This window comes from Coenobita brevimanus, chromosome 13 (genome assembly GCF_032717465.1).
Source record: "Coenobita brevimanus isolate Jiangsu-jjx chromosome 13, ASM3271746v2, whole genome shotgun sequence".
In the NCBI taxonomy this organism is placed as follows: Eukaryota; Metazoa; Arthropoda; class Malacostraca; order Decapoda; family Coenobitidae; genus Coenobita; species Coenobita brevimanus.
This window is the reverse complement of record NC_136966.1, coordinates 22,842,639-22,867,651: the sequence shown is the minus strand read 5'-3', so window position 1 is coordinate 22,867,651 and position 25,013 is coordinate 22,842,639.

Genomic DNA, 25,013 nt, shown 5'->3' with positions numbered 1-25,013 from the left:
CCTGCGATTCTGTCTGGATCTCCTCAGTCGAGTCAAATCAACGCCCTTTCAGTCATAATATCAGCTTCGGAAACAAGAAAAAGTCGCAGAGGGTAAGGTCAGACGAATAGGGTGGGTGGGGAATGACTACCGTCTTAGTGGAAGCCAGGAACTGCCGGACAACAATCGATGTGTGGACGGGGGATTGTCATAATGCAGGACCCAGTCCTTGTTCTTCCACTGTTCTGGACGAATGTGGTGGATATTCTCCCTTAGACGCTGCAAAACTTCACAGTAAATCTTTCCGCTAACAGATTGACTAGGTGGGACGAATTCCTTGTGAACAATCCCTTGGATATCAAAGAAAATGATTAACATCAACTTGACATTGCTGCACCATTCGTCTGCCATTGCAATACCGCCAAACCACCTACACACCACAATACATTATTATGCGTAGTTCAACAACACGCCCTTTCACAGACACGGACGAGGCCACACTGACGCATAAGGGGTGCTGCTGACTCCTCCTAGCGGCAAAAGGCAAACTGCAAAAGATTGGCTCCCTCTGTTCAAATTACTGGAACTTTTGGGTAGCACCTCGTATACACACACACACACACACACACACACACAACACCGCTCGCTGGTGCAGTGGTAACGTTCTCGCTTGCCAACTGGTGAACGGGAGTTCACGCCTCGCTCAGGTTGCGAAAAGTTTCACTGACGAAGTGGGTAGTTACTGTCCCCCTTGAGCAAGGGGACGGGTGTGTGCGTGTGTGAAGGTCACAGCCTTGCCCTTAGATCGGACTATATGAGCTCTCAGCTCCCTTCTGGAAGGGTAAAAGCTGACAATCACGACCATCAAGTGATCCTGACTGACCCGGTGAATTACATATATATATATATATATATATATATATATATATATATATATATATATATATATATATATATATATATATATATATATATATATATATTGTTACGGAACAGAGAGAGATAATGAACACTTCAAGTGAGAATACTAAAATCACTACTGTCCCGCAAAGTTCCAGGTTCAAAACAAAAGACTTAGGTAAAATTACAAGTTAAAGTTTAATGCTCAAACTAACAACTAAACATTCAGGACTCATATGGATAATGTAATGGCAAAACAGGTTACATATATGGTTAACTGCAATAGCCTCAATTAACACGAATTTAGCAAGAGCAAATTTATCTAAGTCAGCCCTAATAAAATGAGAAAACCGAATAATGCTCAGTTAAAGCAAGATATAATATTATTGCATATACAAAATATTACTAATACTGGCTAACAGTAAAATCTTTACCAGGCTTACAAATTAATGCCTTATGCTATACAGTACAAGAAAAATGGTAATAACACTTATACTCAAATTATGCAGCAGCTAGATGGTTGGAGACTTCCTGAGCACTCACAAAAAAATAATATACCGTACAGAGATGTGAACAGAATGAGGAGTAGATCTAAGCGGCAACTAATGCAGAGACTGAGCTCATTATATAGGGGCCGGCAGAGCTTGGTTCAACTTGTAAGAATGACGTACAAATGAAGGCATAGAGGACGAAGAGTTGACACTCGTGCTCTGAACAACAGAAAACGACTTACTCTACTATAAGGGGGAGAAGGGGGGAGTTAGGTAGAACACGCAAGCCTGGTCACTATGGAAGACACGTGGCGAATCGTGATCAAACATGCAGCATACTGTACATTAGAATCATACAAAGGATGATGAAATCATACGCTATGTAACACCTCCCAACAAAGAAAAAGAAATTTACAAAGGAAATTTCTTATTACTCTAAAACAATCTGTCTAAAGTCTAGATAAGCAATCTACAATAACATTTTCTTCCACCTTGACATGTTGTATGTCTAATGAATACTCCTGAAGAAGTAGACTCCATCTTGTCAATCTCTGATTTTTATCTTTAAACTTACTAGGGAATTTCAGTGGGTTATGATCGGTATAAATGACTATGGGGTCAAAACCAGAACACAAGTAAAATGAAAAATGCTGTAAACCCAAAATCAAGGCCAAAAGCTATTTCTCAATAGTTGAGTAGTTCTTATGAGGTGGAGTGAACTTCTTACTGCAATAAGATACAGGGTGTTCAATACCCTGATCATCCTCTTGCAGCAAAACAGCCCCAGCTCCTGTATCACTTGCGTCAACAGCCATCTTAAAAGGCTTAGCAAAATTTGGAGTAGCGAGCAGTGGCTGACATAATAGGATAGCTTTAAGTTTACTGAAAGAGGATTCACAGTTATCGGTCCAGACAAATTTAACTCCCTTTTTCAGTAGGTCTGTAAGTGGTGATACAAGAATTGAAAAGTTAAGAACAAATCTCCTGTAATAACCTACCATTCCCAAAAATCTTTGTAGCTCTTTCCTACTTTTAGGTCTGGGAAGATCACTTATAACCTGAACCTTAGCTCCTGGTGGTGCAACGTGTCCATCACCAATTACGTACCCAAGGTACTGAACTTTAGCTTGACCAAACTCACACTTTGATAAATTAGCTACAAGATTAACCTGAACCAAACGCTCAAGAAATTTATTGACATGGCATAGGTGACCTTTCCAGTTATCACTGAAGATTAATACATCATCAATATAATCAACACACCCTGCCAAACCCTCTGTTACAACATTCATGAGCTTCTGAAAAGTGGCTGGTGCATTCTTCATACCATATGGCATTACCGAACATGCAAAAGTCTTTCCTAGTTTTACAAAACATGAGATCTCCCTAGCACGTTCAGTCATAGGTACTTGCCAGTATCCCTTTAACAAATCAAACTTACTTATGTACCTAGCCTTTCCGATCTTGTCTATGCAATCTTCCACGCAAGGGAGAGGGTAAGTGTCTGTTTTGGTTATCTGATTAACACGTCTGTAGTCGATGCAAAGCCACTGTGACCCACCTGGCTTAGGGACTAGAGTGACAGGAGAACTCCACTCGCTCTGACAGGGCTCAATCATCTTGTTGTCCAACAGGTAGCCCAGCGCCTTCTGGATGAGAGGAACTTTCACTGGGTTCACACAGTAAGGAGGGAGTTTAATTGGCTTTGTGTCTCCAACATCGACATCATGCATCAACACAGTGGTTCTTACTGGAGTGGCACAGAACACTTGCCGGTACTCCTGCAGTAATGCAGAAAACTCCTGCCTTTCCTCGGGAGGTAGATGAGAAAGCTTAGTCTGGAGATCATTCATGATATCAGGATTCTTCCCCAAACTATCACTCAGGCTCATACTGCATGGGAGAACTTCACTTGCAGACTCGGGTGGAACAGCTACAGTGCAGACTGGGTTATTTTCGTCCTGCCTGTGATATAACTTTAGCATGTTGATGTGACAAAGTCGCTTGTTCTTTCTATGATCTGGTGTTGCGATGACATAGTTGACATCACTGAGTTTCTTCTCCACGAAATAAGGACCAGTAAACTTGGCTTGAAGAGGTTGCCCATGCACTGGTAGCAGAATCAAAACCTGATCTCCTGGCTGAAAGTGGCGTAACCTGGACTTCTTATCATACCAAGTCTTCATCTTCTCCTGAGCAGCTCCTAAATTCTCTCTCGCCAGCTGTAAAGCAGTGGACGGCCGTTCTTTGAACTTCATCACATACTCCAGCAGGTTGACGTCATCTTCCTCCGACAGCCAGCATTCCTTGAGTAGCTTAAGGGGTCCTCTTACTTCATGGCCAAACAGTAGTTCAAAGGGTGAGAAGCCCAGTGATTCATTTGGAGATTCTCTTGCAGCAAATACAAAGAATGGAAGACCTTTATCCCAGTCTTTCTGATGTTCCAAACAGTATTTCTTGAGCATCGATTTGAGAGTTTGATGATATCTCTCCAACGCTCCTTGGGTCTGGGGATGGCAAGCTGAAGACGTGATCTGGGTGATGGCCAACTCTTTCAGCGACTGCTTGAAATCATTTGACATAAAATTACTTCCCCGGTCTGACTGTACCTCCTTGGGCAGACCAAACTTGGTGAAGAACCCTAGCATTTCCTTATCCACGTTCTTTGCTGAGATATTTCTAAGTGGAATGGCTTCAGGATAACGAGTAGCCATATCAATCAGGGTCAACACATAAGAAAATCCTGAAGAAGTCTTAGGAAAAGGGCCCACAATATCCACCAACACACGTGTGAATGGTGCCTCAAAAGGAGGAATGGGAACTAGAGGTGCAACCTTCTCGGTCTGATTACAGTTCCCCACAACTTGACAGGTGTGACAAGACTTACAATACCAGGAAACATCTCTGAAGATACCTGGCCAGTAGAAGTGTTTCAAAATGCGTGCCACAGTCTTCCTCACTCCAAGGTGTCCTGCCAAACTGGAATCATGAGCCACTCTAATGATATCCTGCCTACAAACACGAGGGATGACAACTTGCTGTACAACCTCCCATTCACAGTCGACTGATGCTGTTGGGGGTCTCCACTTTCTCATAAGTACTCCTGAATTTATATAATAACAAGTAGAAGCACAAGCTGACTCTTCCTCACTGCAAACAGAATTAGCTAGACCTTTCAATTCAGGGTCAGCAACCTGCAACTCAACCAACTCTTGACGAGACAAATTATTAACACTACGGGGTACTGCCTCATCTGGTGAATGGTCCAAATTAGCAAGAAAAGTGTCAGCTAGGATAACAGCATCATCATCATTATCCTCTAAGTCACCAGTAACTTTAGAGCCCTAGTGACAGCACATGCAGAGAACACATCAGGGATATCACAATCCTGGGTTGCAGTCACTGGTTCACTAGACAACTGAGGAGCTTGACACACTTGACTTCCACCAATATCATTTCCAAGTAAGAAAGTTACCCCTGACATTGGGAGTGTCTCAACCAACCCAACCATAACGGAACCATTAACAAAACCAGACTCTAAATTCACTCTGCACAGAGGGACAGAGAAGTAATTATTCCCTACACCTTGTAAGATTACAGTTTCATCAGAGGAATTAACATTAGAGCCTAGAACACTGGTCAGCATAAGGGATTGGCAAGCACCTGTATCACGATATATTTTAACTGATTTCCTGTCATTACTGTCCAGAGGACTGACAAAACCATCAGACAGGAAATTAGCACATGAACTCTTGAGAGTGTCACCCACGTTACTGCTCAAAAGAGGAGCTTCATCATGAGAATTTAATTTACCCCTCAAAGCAGGTTCAGTTAACTCGGTTAAAGAATTCTGGGAACTCTCAAGGGTGGACACTAGACCAAATGACTGAATATTTAAAGACTCCTTTTTGTTCACATCACGCTGTCTCCTGAAACATTTCTCCGTAGTATGACCAAGCTTACTACAATAAGTACATTTACTTTTCTGAAATCTAGAGGTAGAGCTGGTATTTACTTCTTGAGAAACATTTTCTTTATTCTCTTTCCTGTTACCTATACTCTGAGTAGAGGCAACTTACTTACTCTCAGCTTTCCTTTTTTCTTTAGAATATCTCTTGTGAGTGAGAACATATTCATCAGCTAAAACTGCAGCATCAGACAAATTATCTATTCTTTTCTCATCAAGATATAGGCTTACATCATTATTAATACACCTTTTGAAGTCCTCCAGCAAAATCATCTGCTTAAATTTATCAAAATCAGAATTTACATTCTTAAAATTTAACCACTGCTTTAACAGATCTTCTTTGATTTTTGCATACTCAACATGGGATTGCTTATCTTGCTTATAAGTTGTCCTAAATTTTAGTCTATAGGCTTCAGGAACAAGCTCATAGGCCTTAAGAATCAAGCTCTTAACTACATCATAATTATCAGATTGATCCTGAGTCAAAGATGCATAAGTTACTTGAGCTTTACCGGTGAGAACACTCTGAAGGAGTACTGGCCAATACTTTTTGGGCCAATTAAAACCTGTAGATACCCTCTCAAACAACTGAAAATAGTTTGTTAAATCAGATTCATTAAAAGGAGGGACAAGTTTAACATTTTTAGCCACATCAAAATCATCAGAGCTAGATGATCCAGTTCCACCTTGTTTCATGCGTACTCATGGTCTGCCTGAATCCTAGCAAGTTCAATTTGTGCCTGAGCCTGTGCCTGTGCCTGTTCCTCCTGAATACGAGTCTGAGACTCAGCCTCCTTAGCACGTGCCTGAAACTCAGCCTCCTTAGCACGAGCCTGAAACTCAGCCTCCTTAGCACGAGCCTGAAACTCAGCCTCCTTAGCACGAGCCTCCTGCAGGGCTAGCTGTAACTTAGCTATTTCAGTCTGCGTTTGCTCATCTGGAGGAGTTACATTGAACAAACTTTTATTAATCATGTCAATTTGATCTTTAGAATGATGAGAGCGAACAGCAATTCCCAATTGTTGAGCAACAAGCTTAAGTTCATTCTTTGTTCTGTTTTCTACATCACACACTGTTTGCACATTTGACAAAAAATCTTTGGCTTCATCAAGAGTAGTAATAGTAGACATCATGAATAAATCACAGTCACAAAATATCAAGCAATATCCTTATGATAATATCCTGAATATCCTGATAAGAGGTCGCCAAATTTATGTTACGGAACAGAGAGAGATAATGAACACTTCAAGTGAGAATACTAAAATCACTACTGTCCCGCAAAGTTCCAGGTTCAAAACAAAAGACTTAGGTAAAATTACAAGTTAAAGTTTAAAGCTCAAACTAACAACTGTTACATAGCCTATGATTTCATCATCCTTTGTGTAATTTTAACGCACAGTATGCTGCATGTTTGATCACGAGCGTGTTCTGCCTCAGTCCCCCCCTTCTACCGTTATAGTAGAGTAAGTCGTTCTCTCTGTTATACTTTGCGGGATTTTCAGCTCTCTGTCCCCATGGCTTCATTTGCGCGTCCTTCTTACAAGTTGTATCAGGCTCTGCTGGCCCCTATATAATGAGCCCAGTCTCTGCATCATTGCCACTTAGATCTGCTCCTCATTTTGTTCACATCTCTGTCCTCCCCTGTACAGATATTATTATTATTGTGAGTGCTCAAGAAATCTCCAACCATCTAGCAGCTGTGTGTAATTTGAGTATAACTGTTGTTGCATTTTTTCTTGTACTGTATAGCATAAGTTTAATTTGTAGGCCTAGTGAAGTTTTTGTAATTCGTGTGGGGTTCTTTATGTCAGTCATTTTTGATAATAGTTTGTATCTGTAATTATTTATCTGGTATTCACTGAGTATTATCTGGTATCTCATTTTATCAGGGCTGACTTAGATAAATTTATTCTTGCTAATTTCGTGTTAATAGAGGCTATTGCAGTTAACCATATATTTAACCTGTTTTTGCCATTACATTATCCTTATGAGTCCTGAATGTTTTGTTGTTAATTTAAGCATTAAACTTTAACTTGTAATTTTACCTAACTCTTTTGTTTTGAACCTGGAACTTTACGGGACAGTAGTGACTCTTCGTATTCTCACTTAAAGTGTACATTATCTTTCTCTGTTTCGTAACATAAATTTGGCGACCTCATATCAGGATATTCAGGATATTATCATAAGGATATTGTTTGATATTTTGTGACTGTGATATATTCATGATGTCTACTATTACAACGCTTGATGAAGCCAAAGATTTTTTGTCAAATGTGCAAACAGTGTTGGATGTGGAAAACAGAACAAAGAATGAACTTAAGCTTGTTGCTCAACAATTGGGAATTGTTGTTCGCTCTCATCATTCTAAAGATCAAATTGTTGACATGATTAATGAAAGCTTGTTTAATGTAACTCCTCCAAATGAACAAACGCAGATTGAATTAGCTAAGTTACAGCTAGCCCTGCAGGAGGCCCGTGCTAGGGAGGCTGAGGCACAAGTTGAAATTGCTAGGATTCAGGCAGACCATGAGTATCGCATGAAACAAGGTGGAACTGGATCATCTAGCTCTGATGATTTTGATGTGGCTAAAAATGTTAAACTTGTCCCTCCTTTTAATGAATCTGATTTAACAAAGTATTTTCAGTTGTTTGAGAGGGTAGCTACAGGTTTTAATTGGCCTAAGGAGTATTGGCCAGTACTCCTTCAAACTGTTCTCACCGGTAAAGCTCAAGTAACTTATGCATCTTTGCCTCAGGATCAATCTGATAATTATGATGTAGTTAAGAGCTTGATTCTTAAAGCCTATGAGCTTGTTCCTGAAGCCTATAGAGTAAAATTTAGGACAACTTACAAGCAAGATAAGCAATCCCATGTTGAGTATGCAAAAATCAAAGAAGATCTGTTAGAGCAGTGGTTAAATTTTAAGAATGTGGATTCTGATTTTGGTAAATTTAAGCAGATGATTTTGCTGGAGGATTTCAAAAGGTGTATTAGTAAAGATGTAAGCCTATATCTTGATGAGAAAAGAATAGATAATTTGTCTGATGCTGCAGTTTTAGCTGATGAATATGTTCTCACTCACAAGAGATATTTTAGAGGAAAAAGGAAAGCTGAGAGTAAGTACGTTGCCTCTACTCAGAGTACAGGTAACAGGAAAGAGAATAAGGATGATGTTTCTCAGGAAGTAAATACCAGCTTCACCTCTAGATTTCAGAAAAGTAAATGTACTTATTGTAGTAAGCTTGGTCATACTACGGAGAGATGTTTCAGGAGACAGCGTGATGTGAACAAAAAGGAGTCTTTAAATATTCAGTCAATTGGTCTAGTGTCCACTCTTGAGAGTTCCCAGAATTCTTTAACCGAGTTAACTGAACCTGCTTTGAGGGGTAACTTAAATTCTCATGATGGAGCTCCTCTTTTGAGCAGTAACGTGGGTGACACTCTCAAGAGTTCATGTGCTAATTTCCTGTCTGATGGTTTTGTCAGTCCTCTGGACAGTAATGACAGGAAATCAGTTAAAATATATCGTGATACAGGTGCTTGCCAATCCCTTATGCTGACCAGTGTTCTAGGCTCTAATTTTAATTCCTCTGATGAAACTGTAATCTTACAAGGTGTAGGGAATAATTACTTCTCTGTCCCTCTGTGCAGAGTGAATTTAGAGTCTGGTTTTGTTAATGGTTCTGTTATGGTTGGGTTGGTTGAGACACTCCCAATGTCAGGTGTAACTTTCTTACTTGGAAATGATATTGATGGAAGTCAAGTGTGTCCAGCTCCTCAGTTGTCTAGTGAGCCAGTGGCTGCGTCCCAGGATTGTGATGTCCCTGATGTGTTCCCTGCATGTGCTGTCACTAGGGCTAGGTCTAAAGTTACTGGTGATTTAGAGGATAATGATGATGATGATGTTATCCTAGCTGACACTTTTCTTGCTAATTTAGACCACTCACCAGATGAGGCAGTACCCCGTAGTGTTGATAATTTGTCTCGTCAAGAGTTGGTTGAGTTGCAGGTTGCTGACCCTGAGTTGAAAGGTCTAGGCACCTCTGCTTACAGTGAAGAGGAGTCAGCCGGTGCTTCTACTTGTTATTATGTAAAGTCAGGAGTACTTATGAGGAAGTGGAGACCCCCAACAGCATCAGCCGACTGTGAATGGGAGGCTGTACATCAAGTTGTCATCCCTCGTGTTTGTAGGCAGGATATCATTAGAGTGGCTCATGATTCCAGTTTGGCAGGACACCTTGGAGTGAGGAAGACTGTGGCACGCATTTTGAAACACTTCTACTGGCCAGGTATCTTCAGAGATGTTTCCTGGTATTGTAAGTCTTGTTACACCTGTCAAGTTGTGGGAAAGTGTAATCAGACCGAAAAGGTTGCACCTCTAGTTCCCATTCCTCCTTTTGAGGCGCCTTTCACCCGTGTGTTGGTGGATATTGTGGGCCCTCTTCCTAAGACTTCTTCAGGATTTTCTTATGTGTTGACGATGATTGATATGGCTACTCGTTATCCTGAAGCCATTCCACTTAGAAATATCTCAGCAAAGAACGTGGTTAAGGAAATGCTAGGGTTCTTCACAAAGTTTGGTCTGCCCAAGGAGGTACAGTCAGACCGGGCAAGTAATTTCATGTCAAACGTTTTCAAACAGTCTCTGAAAGAGTTGGGCATCACCCAGATCACGTCTTCAGCTTACCATCCCCAGACCCAGGGAGCGTTGGAGAGATATCATCAAACACTCAAATCGATGCTCAAGAAATACTGTTTGGAACATCAGAAAGACTGGGATAAAGGTCTTCCATTCGTTGTGTTTGCTGCAAGAGAATCTCCAAATGAATCACTGGGCTTCTCACCTTTTGAACTACTGTTTGGCCATGAAGTAAGAGGACCCCTTAAGTTACTCAAGGAATGCTGGCTGTCGGAGGAAGATGACGTCAACCTGCTGGAGTATGTGATGAAGTTCAAAGATCGGCTGTCCACTGCTTTACAGCTGGCGAGAGAGAATTTAGGAGCTGCTCAGGAGAAGATGAAGACTTGGTATGACAAGAAGTCCAGGTTACGCCACTTTCAGCCAGGAGATCAGGTTTTGATTCTGCTACCAGTTCATGGGCAACCTCTTCAAGCCAAGTTTAGCGGCCCTTATTTCGTGGAGAAGAAACTCAGTGATGTCAGCTATGTCATCGCCACACCAGATCGTAGAAAGAGCAAGCAACTATGTCACATCAACATGCTAAAGTTATATCACAGGCGGGACGAAAATAATCCAGTCTGCACTGTAGCTGTTCCACCCGAGTCTGCAAGTGAAGCTCTCCCATGCAGTATGAGCCTGAGTGATAGTTTGGGGAAGAATCCTGATATCATGAATGATCTCCAGACTAAGCTTTCTCATCTACCTCCCAAGGAAAGGCAGGAGTTTTCGGCATTACTGCAGGAGTACCCGCAAGTGTTCCGTGCTACTCCAGGAAGAACCACTGTGTTGATGCATGATGTCGATGTTGGAGACGCAAAGCCAATTAAATTGCCTCCTTACCGTGTGAACCCAGTGAAAGTTCCTCTCATCCAGAAGGAGCTTGGCTACCTGTTGGACCACAAGATGATTGAGCCCTGTCAGAGCGAGTGGAGTTCTCCTGTCACTCTGGTCCCTAAGCCAGGTGGGTCACAGCGGCTTTGCATTGACTACAGACGTGTTAATCAGATAACTAAAACAGACACTTACCTTCTCCCTCGCTTGGAAGATTGCATAGACAAGATCGGAAAGGCTAGGTACATAAATATGTTTGATTTGTTAAAGGGATACTGGCAAGTACCTATGACTGAACGTGCTAGGGAGATCTCATGTTTTGTAACATTAGGAAAGACCTTTGCATGGTCTGTAATGCCATATACAGATTGTTTTAGAATAATAAGAAATTTCCTTTGTAAATTTCTTTTTTCTTTGTGGGGAGGTGTTACATAGCCTATGATTTCATCATCCTTTGTGTAATTTTAACGCACAGTATGCTGCATGTTTGATCACGAGCGTGTTCTGCCTCAGTCCCCCCCTTCTACCGTTATAGTAGAGTAAGTCGTTCTCTCTGTTATACTTTGCGGGATTTTCAGCTCTCTGTCCCCATGGCTTCATTTGCGCGTCCTTCTTACAAGTTGTATCAGGCTCTGCTGGCCCCTATATAATGAGCCCAGTCTCTGCATCATTGCCACTTAGATCTGCTCCTCATTTTGTTCACATCTCTGTCCTCCCCTGTACAGATATTATTATTATTGTGAGTGCTCAAGAAATCTCCAACCATCTAGCAGCTGTGTGTAATTTGAGTATAACTGTTGTTGCATTTTTTCTTGTACTGTATAGCATAAGTTTAATTTGTAGGCCTAGTGAAGTTTTTGTAATTCGTGTGGGGTTCTTTATGTCAGTCATTTTTGATAATAGTTTGTATCTGTAATTATTTATCTGGCATTCACTGAGTATTATCTGGTATCTCATTTTGTCAGGGCTGACTTAGATAAATTTATTCTTGCTAATTTCGTGTTAATAGAGGCTATTGCAGTTAACCATATATTTAACCTGTTTTTGCCATTACATTATCCTTATGAGTCCTGAATGTTTTGTTGTTAATTTAAGCATTAAACTTTAACTTGTAATTTTACCTAACTCTTTTGTTTTGAACCTGGAACTTTACGGGACAGTAGTGACTCTTCGTATTCTCACTTAAAGTGTACATTATCTTTCTCTGTTTCGTAACACAACTAAACATTCAGGACTCATAAGGATAATGTAATGGCAAAACAGGTTACATATATTGTTAACAGCAATAGCCGCTATTAACACGAATTTAGCAAGAGCAAATTTATCTAAGTCAGCCCTGATAAAATGAGAAAACCGGATAATGCTCAGTTAAAACAAGATATAATATTATTACAGATACAAAATATTACTAATACTGGCTAACAGTAAAAACTTTACTTGGCTTACGAATTAACGCCTTATGCTATACAATACAAGAAAAATGGTAATAACACTTATACTCAAATTATGCAGCAGCTAGATGGCTGGAAACTTCCTGAGCACTCACAAAAATAATAATATACCGTACAGGGGAGGACAGAGATGTGAACAGAATGAGGAGTAGATCTAAGTGGCAACTAATGCAGAGACTGAGTTCATTATATAGGGGCCGGCAGAGCTTGATTCAACTTGTAAGAAGGATGCGCAAATGAAGGCATAGAGGACGAAGAGTTGACACTCCCGCTCTGAACAACAGAAAGAACGACTTACTCTACTATAAGGGGGAGAAGGGGGGAGTGAGGTAGAACACGCAAGCCTGGTCACTATGGAAGCCACGTGGCGAATCGTGATCAAACATGCAGCATACTGTACATACAAAGAATGATGAAATCATAGGCTATGTAACAATATATATATATACTGTATATATATATATATATATATATATATATATATATATATATATATATATATATATATATATATTGTTGTCTATAAACGGGAGTTGGTGGAAAGCAAAAATAAGTGCCTAAGTTAAGAGTAATGGCTGAAAATGGCAGACTATTAAAAGCACCAGAGGCAGCTGTTGATGAGTAAAACCTCAAGTAAGAAACGAAAGCTTTGAGAAATATATTCATAAGCCTTTGCGAAAAGGTAGGAAATATACGAGTAACAGTATGCTTAAATAATGGTAATAAAAATTCTTTTCCTTACGACGACTTCTTACTTCTTTCCTTTCCAGAAAGAAAGATGTTTTGTTTTCCTCTGTCGCTTTATCATGCTGGCGGAAAGTTTCTGGGTCGACTGACCTGTAAATTACAATGCACTGGGCCTGGCATCTCAAGATCTTGTTTATTAGATTTTCGATTAATATAATAAAAACTATGTTATATTGTAAAAATCAGAAAAAAAAAAAAAAAAAAACGGGCGAGTATGTGCGATGAGACGGGCGCAAAACCAGCATAGACCAAAACCAACTATTCCAATACAGGCACGTTTTCTGTTCGGCTTCAAAACACGGTTGAGAAAGGGAGCGACCTTGATTTGAATGGGTCTTTTGTCATTATTATTGTGTGATTGTTTTGTTTCATACGAGTTATGAAAACAAGGAAATACACAGCTCGAAAAATTTATAAACAGCACGTAAGAACTCAAAAGGAGCAAACTTCCGTTCTAGCTACTGACACACTAAGATTTTCAGCTTAGGGGTGCACTGTGTTTGTGAAGAGTATATTGAAAGAAACCTCTAGCTTACTGCAATATGGCAAATCTGTTTAAGCTAAGAAAAATCGTCAGGAGAAAATAAAAACAAAGGAGACGGCAAAGAAATAATCTCATAAACTGATAAGGACACAAACGAAGCATATATCTACTACACGTAGCGCAGTTTCTCTTTTTTTAATGAAAAATAAGGGACAAAATAATGAAAAGTTTGGAGAGAGAGAGAGAGAGAGAGAGAGAGAGAGAGAGAGAGAGAGAGAGAGAGAGAGAGACCTTCATTCAATTCAAAAGAGCATCTACATAGCTAAAGAGAGAGAGAGAGAGAGAGAGAGAGAGAGAGAGAGAGAGAGAGAGAGAGAGAGGACCTTCATTCAATTCAAAAGAGCATCTACATAGCTAAAGTTCTAATTAAACCTATATTTAACCTCTTCTCTTTGCATATTCTCCCCAAAGTTATATAAGATCACCTGAAGATAAAGAAACTAAAGTAAAATAATCAGAATCGAACTGAACAAGTTAATCAAATTTCCAGGTAACAAGAATTCTATGTAATGTACAGTATTCTCTCTCTCTCTCTCTCTCTCTCTCTCTCTCTCTCTCTCTGGTATAACGGGGAAAATGCGTGCAATGCGTACCACATGGGGGAGAATGGCGTTTTATTTGTACCATCAGCTTTATTGTGCAGGCTGCCAAACAAAGTGTCATCTCTCATAGACTCGAAGATATTGTACTTGTGAGGTGTGTGTGTGTGTGTGTGTTGAATAATATATATATATATATATATATATATATATATATATATATATATATATATATATATATATATATATATATATATATATAAGTCATATACTTATATACTGTATTGTGAAAAAAACAAAAAAGAAACAAGCACCACTGGCTGCAATCAGATTCCGTCAGTTGTGTGCGTGTTGTTTTTGTCAGGAGTAGAGGAAATGGCAGTGGTAATTTGGGTTGGGCAAATTCATCATTGCGTCCAAATGTTGGCACCTTGTTTCACTGCGGGGGTCCTGTGATGTGGGTGAGCAGAGGACAGAACGCCGGGCCCGTAGTGTCATTAGCTTCGGAGGCATAGTAGCACAGATTAGTTTGCAATTTATTTTGCCTGTTACTCCTTCTGATTCTTTTGCATGTTATTTATGTTGTTTTAATATTGATTTAGATAGTAGGCTGTATACGGCATATCATAAAAACATATATTAACATACTAGATACAGAAAAAAAAAATCTATTAAGAAGTGCTGGACAAACTCAGACGAGACTACAGGCTTTGGTGGGCCAAACTAACCAATGGGATTAGCTTTGTGCTAAGAGGCTCTGGCCAGTGGTGCTAAGTGGCCGTATTTTAGGTGGTATAGGAGGTTATGTAGTTTCTCTTTCTTAGCGATTTTTTTTGTTTTTGTTTTTGTTTATTTCATCTTAACATTCTGTCGAATGTTACATTGTTTTATTATCGCCATAGTTTGTATCAGTAACATGAATGTGAATACTTAGTTGCAACAGGGAAAATAAATTGCTAAGGAAGAAGTACTACGAGTTGTTGTTGTTGTTGTTGACCATGGAAAAATGAAAACTTTTTCACTCTTTTTTTTTTTTCCATATTTTCTTGTTTTATTTTTTTTTTTTAACTTAATAAAGCATCAAAGCTTCTAAACAACAGAGTTAGCTTAAGTAACAGAAAAGTCGGATCTTCATGAATACGGTTTAGTACACAGATTTATGTCTTCTGTTTAGTATATGACAAGTACAATGTAATTCGCTAAACGTTCTTTTCCTCCACGCATAGCTGCCTGATAACGATGCATGACATCTTTCTCATTTACGATGAACAGTGTAATTTCAAACAGTTCTTGATTTTGCCTTTGAGTTACGAGGTGAACTTTCTTATCTATAACCCACATGCTCGTATTTTCAAACGTATTTTTTTTCCATCCGCCAGACTGTTTGCATTCTGTTCAGTACACCCATTACGCGTGTCATTTGCTTTCTCTCTGCATTATACCATCGGCTGCACACTTCCTATACCAAACCATCTATCTGTCTATAACTGTCTGTCTATCAGTCTGTCTGTCTATCTACTTATCTATCTGTTCGTATCAGTCTATGTATATATCTACCTATTTATCTATATGTAAATATCTATCTCTCCATCTATCTATCTATGTCTATAAATATTTTTCTTTCCGTCTAACCATCTCTCTATCTGTCGCTCGATTTGTCTGCCTACCTATCTATCTGTCTTTCTCTGTTTAGCTGTCCATCTATCTGTCTGCATTTCTATCTATTGATCGTCTATTTCTCGTCCCTTCTTTTTTCTTTCACTGTTTCTTTCTTTCTTTTTAAATCATTCTTTATTTCCCTCTGCGTATTGTCATAAACACAACTGTTAATACAACTTCCATTTTCCTGGCACACAACTCTTATCACAAATCTGTGGATGCATTTCCTTTTTATACAGAAATTTGATAATGGCTCTGTCCTCACACAGTACTCCCAGCCACATGGCCTGTGTATGTACAGTAATTGGTGGGGAGAGGCAAACTGAAAGGGAGGGAGGGCCGGGTGTTAAGTGAAAGTAAGGTTACAGTATAGAGGAAGATTTGGGGAGAGGGAGGGGAAGAAAGAGAGGTACAAAGAGAGGCGGCGGCGGCTACATGGAGAGAAGTCGGGTAGGCGGAGAAAACCGCAGCAGGGGGGGAAAAGAGGAAATGAGGAAAAATTCGTGGAAAAAGAATGGATGACACACTTTTATTTGACCCAGAAATTAGCGAAAAAGGTTATTGATGATGGTGACAAAGGTGAGGGAGGGAAAGGAGAGGGGAGTGGGAGGAAAAAAGAAAGGAAGGGAGAGGAGGAAAATGAGTCAAAGAAGGGAGGGGAGAGGGTAGTGGGAGGAAAAAAGGGAGGAACGGAGGTTAGAGTGGTGGATAGTGAGAGATGAGGGAATGGGAAAGAAAAGGGAAAAGGGGACGGATGGGGTGGGAGAGGATAGGAGGAGAAAAGAGAAAGGGGGAGAATGGGAGAAATAAGGGGAGGGATATAGGAAAGAGGAGGAGGAAGTGGAAAAAAAAAAAAGATGGAAATAGAGAAATAAGTGGAAAATGTGAGACAAGGAAGTGATGAGAAAGTATGGGAGAAGGGAGGAGAAAGGGATGAAAGGGGAGGAAGAGATGGAAGAAATGGAGAGATAGGCAAGGAAGGGATGGAGGGAGGAAGGGAGGAGGAGAAGGCGTTGGAAAAGTGGGAAGGAGGGAGAAAACAGATTAAGCGGAGAGACTGAACAAGAAAACAGGAGAGAAGGAGGGAGGCAGGGAGATGAAACTGAACATTGCTCCACAACTCCCATACCACGTGGACATGAAATTTAAAATGACTTGTTACCAAATTCTTTCCAGTTTGATCCACCTACTCGTACTCCCAATTTGCTATCCTGGTCATTGACTCATATATAGTAAACCGGGAACTTCCAATACATTATTACCCCCATCGAAGTGTAGGGGTTCAAGGCTAGGCAACTGTGGCCATTTTAAAGGTAGGTGACAATCCTACTTCCCTTGGTGGCATTACATGACTGATAAACCTCCATTCCTCTCTAAGGGACTGAACCGATGAGTAATGGCTAGACCGTCACTTCGACTGAGGCAGTCTAACCACTTTGCCATCTAATCCCTAAAAAATTACCTGGGAAATATCATTAGGTGTGTTGTTATTTGTTTCCTTTTGTACTCCTTTGTGTTCCAACTTTTTACTGTCATTCATTATCTCTGCCTTGAAGTTTCCCTATCATTAATCTCGGATCCTTTCTTCTCAGCATTGCGATTGGGGACCTGAATGGATTTTTGACTGTTGTGGGTTGTATTCATGAGGAAGATTAGATACCTGTTAATAACTGGTTGTCTGTCTTAATGACCCTCAGGTGATGAATAAGCATAAATCCTGTCACTTACATGATACATGTATAACATCTGTCTTGTAAACTTCAGACCATTTCATTCATTTTGCGAGAGACTTTCGAACAGGAAAGGTCATTTACTGCCTTCACTAACACTTTCATTACAAGAGGTCCAACCTGAGTTATTATTGACTGAATATAGCAAAGATAAGCTAAACTAATGCATCATCGTAATGAAAGAGTAAGCATTTGCCTTCATAGCCTTCTTCCTGTCATACCTCTCATTCATTCCACTGCTGCTCCACGTCCATCTTCAGCACCCATTCTACTCTGCCTCTCCCATTTTCCTTTTTAGCCTTCCCTTCTTTGTCCACCCTTGTGTTTTCTTTCCACTCTGCGTGATCACCTGAGATTACTGTCTTGTTGCATAATTATAACGTAACGACGGATTTTTTTTTTTCTGTTCTTAACATTAATTTTGTGACCTAATCACCTCCCTTTCAATTGTCGTGTTAGATGTGTCAACTATAAGTTTCTCCATTACTATAATCTTTTTACTTACAGTAACCTAGAGTTAGCATCTCTCCCTCATGAGAACTGAGCTGTACCAAGAGGTTAATGCTAGAAATCGTTCTAGTTACGAAGAAATCCTATGCAAAGGATGTATAGCTGTATTATTCTTTCCTGCCATGTAGCTACGAATAATATTCTGTAAAAGGACGAAAATATCCTCCAAATCAGGATAAAGGACCTGTAGTCTTGATACATCAACAGTGCCAGTCCCTGTTGCTCAGGAACTAGACCCATGAGCTTCAGTCCACATGGACGCGAGATCTAACTCAAGGTAGGGCAAGGAAGGAGTTAAAAACTTGTCAAAACAGTCTACCGTGTTTTTCAGAAGATCCACTGAAAAGTTGTAAGAATTTCCTTCTCATATCATCACCCAAGTCTGCATGGGACTGCATTATTACAACATAATGTATGACACTATCAAATAAAACTGAATGGACTATTACAGCCCAAAGAAAGGACTGTCTGTTTTATGCTCACAGTTCAATGAGTAAAGAGTCTTCAGGTGCTATCGGTGAACTGTTTCAGAATATTATTGCATATGTGCTTCGTGCTCCCGACAAAAGATGAGTTACCCCTCTCCTACGAAAAGTTTTTCACTCAGGCAATCAAATGAACACACACACACACACACACACACACACACACACACATAGCCATGCATGCCGTCTGTTAACAAGCAGCGAAACTGCGTCTAGTGGTTCAAGTCCATAGCTAACATCGTGTGTGTGAATGGTGCCCTGAACTTTACCAGGATTCATCATCACTGGAAGGAGAATATAAGACAAGGGGAATGCAACGCAAATACTTTCCCTGCCTACACTGTCCTCATAAAAAAAATTGAAATTCATTTTTTTTTTTTTTCCATTTTGACGTTACCTTTACTGAATGTCACTTTTGGTGGCGGTGTCCTAATGCTGACAATCAGTTGTTGTTTATGAATTTACTGAGGAGATGGTGGTCAAGTGTAGTGGACTGTTGACCGAAAGGACGCTTAATCGTCCAGGTTGGTGCAGTGATTTGGATATTGCTAAAACAGCACAAGATCCACCAGAATATTATGAGAACATCCGAGGTAATACCATTAGGCCATCTTGAGCTAGACATCCTTACAATGTATTCAGTATTGACGGTGGGATTTACTACCGAGGTGTCGTCATGTGAAACTGTGTGGAATCATTTGATTCACATGGGACTGCCTGACCTCATGGTTGAGTATATTAAAACAAAAGATTTTTTTAGCTTACTTCGTGAAATACAACATTCAGGATGAGCGTATATTATGCCCTTCTTGTTTATTGCAAAGACGGCCCAACCTGTTGATGTGAGAGACAGATATTTTGGCTGCTTCGTGATATTACTAATGAACCTTAAAATCAATGGTCGTAAAGAGATGTGAAGTAGAAACTTTTAACGCTGACTGAAACGTCCCTACAACACACTAATAGTGCGATGATTATGTATAGACTACCCTGTAGAATCACCTTAGATTGCCAGACAGCATTGTAGGTGGTATTAAAGGTTTCCTAATCATTTTGAGGAACCTGTTATTCATGTTTCACGTGGTTTTCTTACAGGTTATTTATATATTTCTAGTGTCAGCATACAGTGCTTCAGTAACCTACGACAAGGCACACACACACACACACACACACACAGACACACACAAAGTGTTATAAGCAATATAAATTCCTAAAAAGGAGGTGCTACGAAGTCTTATATGTTGTAAATGGAATCTGGCCGGTCGTCGTGTGAGATCAGCTGTATTCTCCTGAACTTTGAAGGCATTCTACTACGATTTTAGAAACTATTTACTATATCTGTTTTACTTCAGTGCTCTCTTGTGTTTCACTACTATCATCCTAATATGGACAGTTTACAGTGATACATTATAGAAGAACACTTGTATTTTCTGTGAAGAAACAAAGCAAAAAAAAAAAAAAAAGAAAGAAAAAGAAAAAAAAAAAAAGAAAGAAAGGAAGGAAAAAAAGGAAAGAAAAAGTGAAATGCTAGGTAGCCTCCAAAGCGACGATATTCCTGGGCCAGGAGTGATGTGCATGATAACAGTTGGAGGCACCTGGTGGTATGGCTCAGGTAGAGGCGGTACCAAACCTGCCCTCACCACCATTTGACCCTTGTGGGGAATTGGCTTTCCCCTCTACACACGCACACCTACAATTACTTCGCGGATAGTATTTATAGAGCATCTTAGTTTTTTTTTTTTTTTTAAGATAAATATGTTTCCTTGGCAATTAATTATTACCGGCTGTCATTTAGCTTTTTCGTATTTTTCTTTTTTCTTGTTAATATTCACTCTGCTTAGGCTATGACTTATGTAGCAGGTGTTTGGCTGAAGACAAATGCATGTAAATCATACACACAGCTTTGAAGAGTATTTAAATACGGTCTCAGTTGTTCTACGTCGGTTCTGTCCTTCCCTGTAATTAGTAATCTGTAATTAAATACTCCTATTAGTAGTCATAATTAGACGGAAATTGACAGGCAGTATGAGTTCAAAAGGAAATTGCATTAATTTCTCTGGGTCCTTATTTTATATGTTCTTCTGAACTTAAGAAGATTGCTGGTAGATACGTTTGTCTTCGCGCATAGAGCTACCAAACACCTGGCAATAAACGACAGAGTAGGCATTAAAGGAAAGAAATACGAGAACCAAAATAATATGTAGAAATAATTAACTCGAATACTTGTGTTGTAAAATGATCAGAATTTGTTATAAATACGTCCGCTGGAACATATGTGCAATGCCAGCCCTGAAGGATGTATTTTTTTCTTTTTGTCTATGCGTGTACTGTATATGCATTTGCAAAACTTTATTTGCTCCTGTTATGACATACCACACTCTCCCCTATAACTTGCATTGCAGTATATAAATTTTATGAACTTTTGCTTTACTGTAAAGGGTAACGGTAAAAACCAGTCCATATTATTCCCTTTGAGGTGTAGGGGCCCTGGACTGGGCTACCTTAGTCCCAGCATAGGGCTAGCTGGCACCACATAACTGAAAAACCTCCTGTCGCCGCTACCAGAAGCAAGGCCGTCATTCGGACCGGGGCTTTCTAATCTTAAGACTAATAGGTTTCACTGTAATATTTTTTTAGTGTGAAGTTTTCCCATTTTCTTTCTTTATATCTTCCTTTTCTCATCAGACCCGCTCTACCTCCTTCCATTCGTCCATTCTCTCTCTCTCTCTCTCTCTCTCCATACGGTTAAAGCCTGAAACCCTACATCAGTTCCTCCTCTATAACAAGCTCTTCTCTCACTTTTTTTACTTCTTCAGTCTCCCGACCAATCATTTTATCTATTTACAAACTCCATGAGCTTCTGGAGCCAAAGTTCTACCATAGTGAAATGGTCTAGCTTAGCAGGACAGCAAAAGCCAAAGTTAACATAAATGCATGAGGGGCTACAAGGATTAGTTGAGTAGCATAATAACAGGAAGAGATGTGAGAAACTGTTAATTAAGTTTGCCCATGTACTGTACATTAACTGCTCTCATTTTAATGCATTATTGCTGTCGTAATCCTTGTACCTTAACTCGACCCAGTTTATTTCCCTTTGCAGCTTATTTCACGCAGAACAGCGGCGGAAAAGACATTGCTATGGCTCTGCATCCTTGCCATAGATCGTGTTTATGAGTAGCACCGTATTATAGTGTTAAGTTATTCATACAGCTCAACATTCAAGCTCGATATATGGTAATTCTAGGCCAAGTTATTGAAGAAAGGGTATACTAGCCTACTTTATTGACTTGAGGACAGAACAAAAAGAGTATAGCGTGCAGGTGCAGGAAACAGTGGCTGGTGTTTAACGATAGAGGTGCTGGTAAATTGGTCTCAGTCACGAACTGTGGAATGCTGTGTTAAGCGATGATTTAACTTGCTTTTTGTCACCATGGCAAGCAGAACTAATTTACTCTCTGCTCTGGCGCAACTCTATTCTCACTACCATACACAGGGTTGGTAATATCAGAGAAAACAGTTCGTCTAATACTTAACATTATATCTCACACTCTTCTCTATTGGCTAGTGTTGCGGAAGTGCGAGAGACTTAGTATGTTTCTTTGCTCATAGATGATTGTTTTCAATACGGTGCGTCAGGGAAGAAAGTGACGGATGTCCCTGAATGTCATGTAAACGTAATGGATCAGCAGTCGAACTTCTGTCCACGAATGAAAGATATGGAAACAGAGGAGCTTTAGTATCCAGTATTCATTTCATAGGAAATACTCTTTATTGGCATAGATTTAAGACTATCTTGCCGGTGCCGGAATACAGTACATAAACGAAGCTCTACAGTTTGTGTTTGACTGTAGATATGCAAGAAAATCATTCAGGTAATATACAGGGTGGTCCATATATTTCACATCTGAATCTGCGTGAGTTGTGGGGCACCTCATTCAGCCATCCCTACTAGTCTGCATCCTTTTCTATATCCTATAACCCATTTCAGGCTTTAAAGTGTTTGCTTCTTAACGTCAAGTACTCCTCAAGCCAAAAGTCAGCCGAGCTCACAGCTATTGATGTACTATATAAATAACCCTGTGGTTTTTGTGTGACGGGTAGCATTAATAGTAACATAATCTAGTAACTATGAATATTCTGTATATGCCATCGGTCAGGCAAAAACTAATACTTATCGTTATACAATTTGTGTCCGTATTTTTTTTTTTTTTTTATGCGAGGAAGAAGGAACCAAAGGCCATGAGCCTGCAGTAACAGTTCCCTCCAAGAGAAAAACAAAATACAATAGAGAGCCAAATTCAAGATCCGATCATTTTGAGATGCCTGGACACACTGCGTTTGAAAGACTGGAGATCATAGGCAGCAGGAAATACAGACAGAGGGAGACAGTTCCAGAGCTGACCTGTTATTTCCAAGTGTTGTTATTTCCAAGTGTTGGCATGACGTTTATTAACCCTTTCAGTTGGATGATGTATTTTTAAATCTTATTCATACTGTTTCCAGATGAGAGACCTTTTATTTATCTTTTTTTTTTTTTTTTTCGTGTTATATGCAGCCTTCAATTTCATGTTCTCTACTAGAGGGCCTCCTAAGCTGAACAAAATCATCTGGGTACAGCAAGACTAATATAGAAATAGCGTACTCAGGTTAAATCTTAATATTCCTGTTACCATCATCACCCCGTCCTCATTTTCAATGCAACGGTGCGGTTAGATAAGGCCCCAGAGAGCAAAAAAAGTACCCAGCCAGAAGGATAAATATCAGAAGTCTGGCCAAATAAATGGGACACACTCTCATCAGCTCATTATTCAAGCTCCGGAATCCTGACTCCTCCTCATAAGCATAAATCTCCACACTTATGCAATAATTTGTCTTATTAGTGTGGTTATGTGGTGAAAGCCTTTTCGTTGGTATGTGTAGATGATACTGTATTCATAAAATCCAGCAATGGGATGATTATTGTTCTTTTTTAAATCTCCGTAATCTCGAAAGAAAGAAGAATTAAAAAAAAAAATCAAGAATAATCCCCTTCCCTCTCTCTCTCTCTCTCTCTCTCTCTCTCTCTCTCTCTCTCTCTCTCTCTCTCTCTCTCTCTCTCTCTCACGTGATGTTATCTTTTAATGGACATTAAGGCCTGGCAGCCGCTGTCATGTACAGTACAGCTTACCAACTACGCAAACCTTCCATTAAGCTCCTCAACTTAAATAATTCTTTCTTTATTATGTATTTTTGCTACTACCGTATGATTTTTTTAAGTTCAGGAGGGCTCGCTGGCAGTGAGGGGGTTAATGAAGGCTGTACAGTATTTACCTCCATTAACACTAAATATTTCCCCTAATCTAAATGAAATCGTCTGGAGAGAGTGGGCTTGGAATACAGGTGATCGCAAACTGGGGAAAATGAAGCAACAGTGTAACTCGTGCTGCTTATCTTTACAGGTTTTGTAGTGGGAATAAGTGGAAGAACACAATAAGGGGAGATAAAGACGACTTGTGAAGTGTATATGTAAGGTATAAGAATTTTGCTTATCGAGAGAGAGAGAGAGAGAGAGAGAGAGTCATCGCTGGTATATACGGTACATGTGGTGTCATGAAAGAAGGTTTAATACATCAAATTAGTCAACTTAAATCATATACACCTATAATCTAACATTAATTTTCCTTCCCCTCCCGTACCACCCACACATGTTTCTTTAGGAGAATCTGTTCTCTCTTCAATGAACCCGTGATTAAGATAAATAATCTTAAAGTTGTAAGATTTTATACGAATGTAGACACAAGGATCTTTCCCTCGTCTCCTTCATGGAGTAATACTAAGGAAATTATCTCAGAAAAAAAAAAAATAAGTTTTAGACTTTTGGTGGTTTGCTAGGTCTCTCTCTCTCTCTCACCTGACATAACGTGCCTGCTCATATAGTCGTTGATTTAGGATGCTGCCTAATACATATTCTTTGCCTGTATATTTTTGTGCCAGTTGCGTTAATGTCCTTTTATGCTATTTAAGCAAATTTACTCTTTAGAAAAAAGACAAAAATAAAATGCAAGAAAAAGAACCTGAAGCTTTTTTTACAAAGTACAGAAGGAGATCATAGAAACCTTACTACTTTGACAGAATTGATCGTCATTGTCCTCTCTGGTACTTTCATACAATAAACAACTTGACATCATTGACACCTTGACCCCTCCATCACACTGACATCATTAACACCTTGACCCCTCTATCACACTGACATCATTAACACCTTGACCCCTTTACACTGTGACATCATTAACACCTTTACCCCTCTATCACACTGACATCATTAACACCTTGACCCCTCTATCACACTGACATCATTAACACCTTTACCCCTCTATCACACTGACATCATTAACACCTTGACCCCTCTATCACACTGACATCATTAACACCTTGACCCCTCTATCACACTGACATCATTAACACCTTGACCCCTCTATCACACTGACAACATTAACACGTTGGTTTCGTTAACACCGT